At 50.3% G+C, this 9,596-nt stretch overlaps 1 long non-coding RNA gene across 1 annotated transcript; it reads right to left on the bottom strand.

The window, feature by feature from the left end:
• Positions 1–3,575: 3,575 nt before the first annotated feature.
• LOC121446703 lies at positions 3,576–9,286 on the bottom strand. Its single transcript, XR_005974116.1, has 3 exons — positions 9,097–9,286; positions 6,896–7,075; positions 3,576–3,921 (listed from the first exon to the last, which is right to left on the bottom strand). It is a non-coding gene; the product is annotated as an uncharacterized LOC121446703 (long non-coding RNA).
• Positions 9,287–9,596: the final 310 nt, after the last annotated feature.

Raw genomic sequence — 9,596 nt, 5'->3', positions numbered from 1 at the left:
ATAAATAAATAAATAAATAAATAGACTGTTTTGAATCAAACACAGAAATGATCATCTAGACACGGCACTACACACTTTCAACTCCACAACTCAGGCGCTGAGGCAGAAGGATTGCTAGGAGTCTGAGACCAGCCTGGACTACATAGCAAACTCTGCCATAAGCAAAACAAAACAAAGTAACAACAGCAGCAACAAACTCTGGCTCAGAAGATAATGGTAGGTAAATATTTAACAGGTTTTATTATTAGCTTTGGAAATACTGACCAAAATGGAACTTGTTGAGGTAATCTGGGATGGGTTCTGCCTGGCCTAAAAAGTACTGGTCGGTCCCATAAGGGAAGTCAAGTTTCCAGTCCCTCAGGGCTGTTTGCCCTTGCAGCCCTTCTGCTCCTTGGCTATCAGCCAAGAGCAGGCCCTCGAGGGAAGTTAGTTTTCCTCCCCGGCCAATGGTTGGTGCCTCTGGGTGGCTTATTTCTCTGAAAAATGTTATCAAGCCTCTGCACACACACAGTGAGGACAATTGCCGTTGCCTGTGGGGAAAGGGGAGGGAGACCGACTGAACAGGAAACAAAGGAACTAACTCCTGAAAAGTGGGCGTGTCTTGATTGGACGAGGGTCTGGTTGCACAAGCGACACGCGCCTAGAAATTTGGGGGTAGATAAATCAAGATGGTTTGAAAATAAAAGCCAAACCAGAGTCACACTCTCTAGCTGTGGTTCTGAGTGTGGAACCCGTGCTCAGCTGTCCTTCCAGCTGTGCCCAGAGCCAGTGTTTGCAGAGTTCCACCATGTGCCAATCTTGACAGCAGTGCCCAAAGTGTCAGAAACACATCCGTCAAAGGATAACACATCGCTGGGAAAGAGGAGCTTTCTTAGTAGAGGAAACTGGGATAGCTGTTCTCCAGCAAATAACAAAACCCGAATTCATGGTATGTGCACACCAGGCACTCCGACAAGGGCAACACTGCTATAACACTATCTGCATCTCACTCCAGCCCTGACCCCTCTCCGGGCCCAGTCCCCTCACGGTGACACGGTATGAGGCCCACCTGCTCTGCTCACTGGGCAAAGGTGTGACAATCCCTCCTTTTAGAGTAAGCCAAGAACACCAGAAGCCGTCTGAGGATATGACAATATGAAACTTTCCTATGGCCAAAGACATACCAAGCAAATAGGCACAGAGCAGCCCATGGGAAGAGGAGTGCCTCACACCCATTAAGGAATTAAGGCTCTAAGATACTTAAGGCTCTATGGGTCAGCGGAAAAAATGACAAAAGGTCTAATAAAAATGGGCAAAGGATGCAAATTTATATTTCGGAAAAAAATGAACATGGATGATAAACTTCTAAAAAGATGTTCAGTCACACATTGAGACAAGAGTTAGAAAATGCATATAGGAGGTGAGTGCGGTGGAGGTCAGAAGTTCAAGGTCATTCTGAGCAAGGAGAGAATTCAAGGTCGGTTTGGGCTACAAGAGACCCTATCTCAAAAAAAGGGGGAAAAAAAGAAAGGAAGGAAGGGAGGGAGGGAGAGAGGGAAGGAAGGAGGAAGAAAGGAAGGAAGGAAGGAAGGAAGGAAGGAAGGAAAATGCAGAATGAAAGGCCATGGTTGGATACAACTCAGTTAAAGCTTTCTTTTGGCATTTGTGGATTCTAAATCGTTACTACCTTTTATTAAAAACTTTAGTTACACAGTATTTGTGGCCTAGTCTTCTCCTTTAGAAATATTTCTGTTAAAAAGAGTAACTCTTCCGCCCCCAAAGACCTGCCAATCAATCATTGCCCTGTGCATCACACTGAGTGTGCAAACATCCTCGTGGCTCTCGCTAGTTTTGCCTCCCATGCAGAGAAAGTCCTGCACCAACTAAAAAGGGTGAACTAGAATTTTCCATATTGAACTAGAGTGACAGGCCTTCCAGCCTGGCAAGGAAAGAGAGGCAGCCATAGTCTGAGTTAAGGGTTACTAAGAGCGAAGCCCCCAGTGGCCATTTACTGTATGTACCAGCAGCTTGGGATTATTATTCTTGTTACGTAGCTGGAGGAACTTGGACCCAGAGTGATAAAGAAATTTGCCCCGTGTGTCTGCTCACTTTATAGAGAGAGAGACTGACCATGCAACCGGACTACACGGAACCCTGAGTGTGGCTTTCCAGACCCGAAGAGGTCCTAGAACATAGCGACCTCACAAACCAACACTGGTCACTTTTAAACAAACAACTCTAACAAATGGACTTAAAGCCCAAACTCATAAAAAGGGCCGGTGATAAAAAGTCTGGGTTCTCACTCCTCCACGCGGTTGGGTTTTGTGGCCGCCTCTTGGCAATAAGTAACGTGCGGCTCTTTCTTGATTTATTAACCTTGGACTTTAGCTATCGACTTCTGCAAGCACTCAAGCAAGCCGGCGTACTTCCCCTTCCTGTTGTTGCATTGCTTCTGCACCCGCTCCTGCCTGGACCCTGGGCTGGGCATTTGTAACCTTGCTTCTGAGATTAGTTCAAGGTCAACGGCTCTGGCCTCGGTGGGGTCAGTGTGGTCTACCTGGCCCCTAGGTCATAAGCGACTCTCAGCCTGCAGGGCTCAGCACAGCTGTATAGGTGTCCTAGCCGAGTGCCTAGTATAGGCTGGCAAAGGTCACCTGCCGCTCGGAGGCGTGGGAAGGTGTGTTTGAGAGGGGCAGATGAAGCTGCCTGCTGTCAGCCAGGAGGCGTTTTGATGGCCACCATTGGCCTACACATTATCTCAGAGATTTCTGCACATCTGGTCTTCCAGATCACAGGCTTTGGGTCTCCAGAGGACAGATGAGCCAGTGGCTGAGGTCAATGGAAGGCCAGACTCTTGGGGAAGAACTGCCGAGTCACCTGGTAGGAGTACTTCAAATGACAAGCTCGACACCGGGTGCCAGTTCAAACCTGTTTAGTCAGAGATTGTGGGAGGAGGCCGAACTAAATGGCAAGCCGCCCAGACAGGACCGTGATTGGCAGAGGCCACACAGCAGCTGGAGGGGACAGAAGTCCCCAAAGCCTCTTTATCTTACGGAAAAGCATAGGTCCTGTACGTGAGTCTGAGCATAGAGAGACTCTTATTAAGTTAGACTCCTTACCTCTCTGAGCCTTGACACCCTGACCTTTACAATGGGTATGTGGGCAGCAGAAAGGATTCTGGTTTTGAAATTCTGAACTGTGACTGGTTCAGGGGTAAAGTACTTGTGTAGCACACACAGGATAGAATCCTGGGTTCTATCCCCAGCACCACGAAAATTAAATAAAAAGAAACAAATATGACAGCCGAGGGAGGTTCTTCCACCCGCGCTAGGTGGATTGTTGCTATGGCTACGCACTAACAGCGGCAGGGTAATCATCAGTCAGGGAATGGTCTGGGCTGTTCAGGGTGAGTATGGCCATGCAGGGCACCGGATACACATCCTCCTTTTGCTCTCAACCCCAGGATATGACTTTCATCTGGGTTTATGGCCAGTAGCATGTGTTCTATTCAGACGGGCAAGTGGGGGACAGGAATATGCGGCTTGACACTTCTTTTGAAAACTTAAAAAATATTTATTTATTTGTTTGTTGTTTATTTATTGTGTGTGTATGTGTTTGGTCACACATAACATGGGCATGTAGCGGTCAGAGGTCAACGTACGTGAGGTGGCTCTCTCCTTCCACTGTGTGGGCCCCAGGGATCAAGCCAGGTTGTCAGTGGTAGCAGCAGCTTTGACCTGAGCCCTCTCACTGCCCAGACCATCTGTTCAGGAGTGGGGAGCCCAGTAGTGCAGACTCGGCTTCCAGTGGCCACTTATCGTCCAGGGTTCAGTCATGTGAACACCCTTAACTGCGAGGTGACCTCGCAAGGATGTTTGGGCCCAGCTGAAACACGGGGACTCTGTCCGCTGCAATGGCATGAAGCAATCGGCATCCGCACGACTGTAGAAGAACTCAGCTGAAGTCAGAACTGGGCTCTGGCTTTGGACGGGTTTCATGTGACTTCCAAAGGCTTTCCACCCTCCCACCACTGCCGGACTTTCAATGATCGGGATTTTTCATGCAACAGTCACATCTCTAGTTTATATGGCAAAGACTGAGGACTGGATCATACTGTCTCGTATTTGCTACAGTGTCCTTTCTCTGAGCTGGGCCCTGCTGCTGGGGGGCTGTGCTCTCCAGTTCATCCCCTCCCCTCCTGCCTGCCCCATTCCCCCTGCACTAGCAACTTCATTGCCTGGCCCATGGATACCACAGTTTGTAATTCTTGCCCCAGTACAGTGGCCACCACCCACAGACAAAGAAACTGAGGTTAGGGAAACAGGTCCATGGGAGATCTCAGCACAGGACATCCCAGGCCCAGCCAGGTGCTTCTGTGCCTGGGAGGAAGGGTATCCTAGCAGATAAACAGGTAGGCGAGAGTGGTGGCCTGGGCTCCCATCTGGATTCCGTCACTTTCTAGAACAAGAGGCATCCGTGCTCTGAGTCTCATCTTCAGAGATAACAGAGTTGGCTTCCTCAGGACTCAAGGTGAGGCCCCTGAGAGTGATGCCCACCAAGTCAGCTTTCCTAACAACCAGATGCAATGTGAACTCAGGACAAATGGGAAAGCCAAGATCTTTAACCCTTGTGGCCCCCAGATCTGTCTAAGCTGCAGGTTCTTTTCCTCTGTGGCTATGGCAGCACCGTGGTGCTAAAGCTTCTGTGGTGTGAATGGCCACTGTCAGGCTGTGGTGTGAACAGCTGCTGTCAGGCTGTGGCGTTGAGACTGAGCAGCCGTGCACTGGGAGGCTCTGAAAACACAAATGCTCTCTGGGATATTGGAGCAGGGCTGCAGGCCTTGCATTTCTCCAGCCCTGCTGGGGTTCAGTTATGGCCTGGGCTGGTCTAGCCTTGGGGAGACCCAGCTCCCTTTTGAGTCAGCTGTTTCAAGGAATGAGATGTTTCAGAACTGGGTTTAGCCCTCACTGCATCGCCTACCACAACCCCACATCTGGTTTCCGCCTCTAGATAGGCCACGTACCTAGGTACTCTGGAGTTTTGTTTCAACAAACATCATTTGCATACCACAGTGGAAATAATTTTAAAGTGGTTTTGAAAAAGCACCCACAGCCCTAGCCCAATGGTTCTGCACCCTGACGGCATTGCCTGAGAGCTTGTGAGAAGCAGGGCACTGCCATGGTGGAAGGACATGTGGAAGGACTGAGGTACCCGGTGGTAGATCACCTCCTTAAGGTCGCTTGAACCCACTTCCAGGGTCTGGCCATTACTTCTCAGAATGTCTCTCCTTGCTCCATCTCTCTGCCATCCTCAGGCTTTGCTCAAATACTCTAATCCTTGCTATGTAGAAACTTTCCAGGGTCCCTGGGTATCAGCTCTGCCTTGGAGGAGAAATGCTCTTGAGACCAGTGAAGACACAGCCTTTGTGTTCTCTGTGTTCTCTACTGGGTGTACCACGATACTAAGCATCGTGTTGTTGTGGCCACACAGATGATCATGTGACCAATGTCTGGGTTTGCCTAGGACCAAGCAGATTCTTAGAATGCAGAACTTTCCAGGCAAGGAGAAGCAGGGACAACATAAACCAGCTGGTCACTTTCAAGGTGAAAACTGGGGCGAGTGTTTTCCTGGTGCCGGATGTGTAGGCTGTTGGTAGCTCTTTGCTGGTCTGCCTGACGGCCCTGTCACAGCCCATTGTTACCAGAGTATCCCTTCCTCGGGGTCTTCTCGAGATGAGGAGACCTCAGAGGACATACGGAAGACTCAAACCCACTTTGCGACCCAGCTCTTATCTAAGCCCCTGGGAAGCCAGCTGGGGACCTAGGATAAGCTGAGGGGAGGACGCCAGTGGTAAATGTCTAACTGCCTGTGCTGGTGGACAAGACTGTGAAATGTTTGGACCATCCGTGGCTTGGCTGTTAAACAGCCGCTGTGAAATCATAGGAACTGGAGGGAGTTCAGCGGTAGAGAGAATGCCTAGCATGCATGAGGTCCTGGTTCTGTCTCCAGTAACACAGGCATATAGAATTAAAGCTGGGTATGTGTCTGTGGTCCCAACTACTTGGTTGGATGAGGCAGGAGGATTGCTTGAGACTGGAAGATTGGGACCAGATGGCACAAAGAGGCTGAAGGAAGTGGGGAGGAGGGGGAGAGATGGGGGAGGGAAAAGGAGGGGAGAGGAATGAAATTACACAAACAAAATTACAAAGTAGTAAATACTCAGAGCTCTAAACTTCCTTTTCTTTTCTTTTCTTTTCTTTCTTTTTTTCTTTTTTTTCTTTTTTTCTGATTTTGGTTTTTCAAAAAGGGTTTCTGGTTTCTCTGTATTTTTGAGCCTGTCCCAGAACTCGCTGTGTAGACCAGGCTGGCTTCGAACTCACAGAGATCCTCCTGCCTCTGCCTCCCAAGTGCTGGGATTAAAGGCTAAAGGCGTGTGCAACTATGCCCCACAATGTAGCACTTTCTAATGGTTACACCTGGCTATAATCTGTACCTGTGGTTCAGTTCTTGGCTTTCTTTGCTTTCTTTGTCATGGGAATCAAGGTTCACAAACCTGAGCGCGAGATGCCGTGACGCGTGTGTGGACAGGATCATTCCAGATTTAATCAACTTAGCTGGAGGCTCTTAGGGTCAAGCCCTTTAAAACAGGGAATGTGGGCCCAGACAGCCATCCAGGGAAGGGGGAGGTGGAGATCAAGCAATGCTACCCTGCCCAGGAGTGTCAAGGATGGCCTTCATCCACTAGAAGCCAGGAAGAGTTGTGTAAAGGCCCTCGGGGCCCTCAGAAGGAACTCACCCCATTGAAACCTTAATCCTCAACTTCTGGACTCCAGAGCCAAGAACCCATTCCGGCTCCTTAAACTACTCAGTCTTTGGTACTTTGTTACAATTAATTCCCTGGCAGACTCATACCTACCTCTTGAGGTTGGTGACATCTACTACATGGATATGCGCAATCCTGTAGAATGCTGAGCCTCCCTCATCTTCCTTGGTTCTGAGGTCCAAGCTTGGTCTGCTCAAGCTGTCTGTGAGGAGCTGAGGTATGGGAATCTGAAGGAGATGGGAATCAGGCTGCGGCCATTAGCTCGCCGATCATCTGGATGAATTCAAGGAAGTGGAGGAGAGAATGTTAAATAAGGCGCATTCGGTGACTGCCAGGTCTTTAGCCGCCACCGTCATCAGGAATAATGACTGACAACGGAAACAGTGACATGATCGTCCAAGCAACCTAGAATCTTGACTCAGGAAAAGAAGTTTGTGTTGCTGGCAACAGAGGACAGTTCCGCCAGGTTTCATCCCACTTAGTGTAAATGAAAATACCCATTCAGGCCGGAACAATGTTTAGAGCCTGTCATTACCCTCTCCTAGTTCTGCACCGACTCAGGGCAGAGTGGCCAGTTCTGGCCTGCTCAGGACAGCTAGGCCTAAGGCCACCTGCCTTCCAGCTTCCCTGAGTGACTGGAGTTGGTGTCTCTCCCGGGAGGGAGTGGTCCTCTCCCCAGCTCCCCCCATGCTCACCAGCCTTCAGTTTCCCTACACTTGTGCTAACGCCCCTTCTGAGTCATCCCATGTGCCTTGGGTCCACTCTTCTCAGGGCCGCTGTCTCTTTCCCTCCTCTGAGAGGGCTTCCCTGGTTTCCTAGGTAACGTGTGTTCATGATTTCATACACTCTATGATCACTCTTTTATACTATATGTAAATATTTTTCTTATATTTACGGGGTTTCTCTAATTTTTACAATTCTGTACCTGACTTCCTCATCAAGGCACGAGTACCGTAAAAACATGCATAGTGTTTGTCTGGCCCCACAGAGAACAGTTTGACACTTGGAAAATGTTGGATGAACAAATGAAATACATCAGATATGAAACCTCATGATGTAGATAAGCCAGGGACCAGTAGTCCATTCAGAACCTGCTGCTGGCCCCGTTGGGCAATGCAGTTACATTTCGGTCTCAGCCTCCTGGTCCACAAACCCTGATGCAATCCAAATGCATCCTGAGATGCAGGGTTTGGAAGCGACCTGGTGCTCAGAAGTGGTCCAGGGAGCTCCTCTGAACGCTCCTACGGGTAAAGGAATGTGGGGCCGTGGGGCTGCCAGGGTTAAGGACTAACTTCCTATGGGTGGGTAGGGTGCTGGGAGAGGGCAGGTGGAGTTTCCCTGGTAGAGGAGGGGTGGGAAGTGAGTCCCCTGTGTGGGTGAAACCCTTTCTCCGTGCTAACTCCCCTCGATGCATCTCTGTTGGAAGCCCATATGTGACATTTGGTTTCCCCCAGTTTCCTGTGTCTGTCTAGTGGGCTCACCATGAGTGCTGTCTCCAGGCTGAGGTGGGGGTGGGGGCTGGAGATGTGACTCAGACGTCACCTCAAGGGACAGGGCCACTCCAAAGCAGTGTCACGGAACATTGAGGACGTGGCCCAATGGCACTGACTCAGAGTGGAGCTGTGCATCTCTCTTGCCTGCTCTCAGTGTCTCCATCTATAAAATGGGGACAGATATTGCCCTTGGATCTGCTGGCATGAGTGTGTCTTCCAAAAGTCCCCCCCCCATCTTCTTCTGCTACTCTCTGGGGAACACTTCAGGATGGACCTCTTATTCTCCCTTACTGACTAAGGGTCAGAGAAAGGCTCCAGCTTCAAAGAACCGAAGTACTACTGCGTGGCAACCACTCAGACCGCAGCGAGGTTTCCTGTCTCTAGACTGGACACAGGTGGGTGACGCTGTGTGGAAGAACCTAGAAGGCTAGCCTTGACCGTGACCAGAGGACACAAAGTTGAGAATGACCTCACTGAGACCTAGCCGAGTCAGGGTCTTCGGCACAACCCAGTTGGCCTTGAACTCTCCGTCCCCTTAACCCAGCCTCTTGCCAGGGTGACAGTCATCACTCCTGGCTTGCCACAGATTTACCAAAGCCTAGGCAAGGCCGTCGGCTCTCCATCCTTCCCATCTGCTTTCTGCAAGGCTTGGTAAGGCTACCCAGGATGCTGCTGGGGTGTGCTCTGGAGCAGTGACCTTGCACACTCACGCTGCCATGAAGAATGACTTCTGCCAGGTCATTAACAGCAGGAACAGCACTGAGCACATAAAAGGCTGCCGGCCAGATGTCGGTGACTTACCTTCTGCTCTGCACTGGGGATGGGGGACATTTATGGGGCACAGAAGCATGTGTCAGCCATTGTCCAGGGGGCTTTAGCATCTTCCCATGGGATCCTCACGGCAGGGACAGGTGCCTCTCACACCGCTGTGCACGCGGACTGAGGCTAAGCCAGGAGACAGAGCAGCAGGTGGAGCCGGGCTCCAGGCAGTACACACCCGGGCCCTGGCCTCACCATCTCCACTGGCTGCCGGGGGTGTTTGTTTTCTGAAACAGAGGCCCCACACTTAGTACTTACTAAGCAAATATTAGCTCAGTGGATAAATACAGGAACTGGTGAAAAACGAATGGCCCAAGTCAGTTAATCTGTGACTAGGAAGCACAGTCGTCACCACAGGTGAAGCAAGTCCCTTCTCAGTGCCCAAGGTGAGCTCAACCACGGCTCAACCATAGCTCAACCTTGGCTCAACCAGGGCTCAACCACGGCTCAACCAGGGCTCTCCACAGAGATGGGAGTTCACG

This window comes from Microtus oregoni, unplaced genomic scaffold, assembly GCF_018167655.1.
Source record: "Microtus oregoni isolate MIOR12 unplaced genomic scaffold, Mior012 000004F_ref0000308, whole genome shotgun sequence".
NCBI classification, from domain to species: domain Eukaryota; kingdom Metazoa; phylum Chordata; class Mammalia; order Rodentia; family Cricetidae; genus Microtus; species Microtus oregoni.
This window is presented reverse-complemented; position numbering and strand designations above follow the sequence as displayed.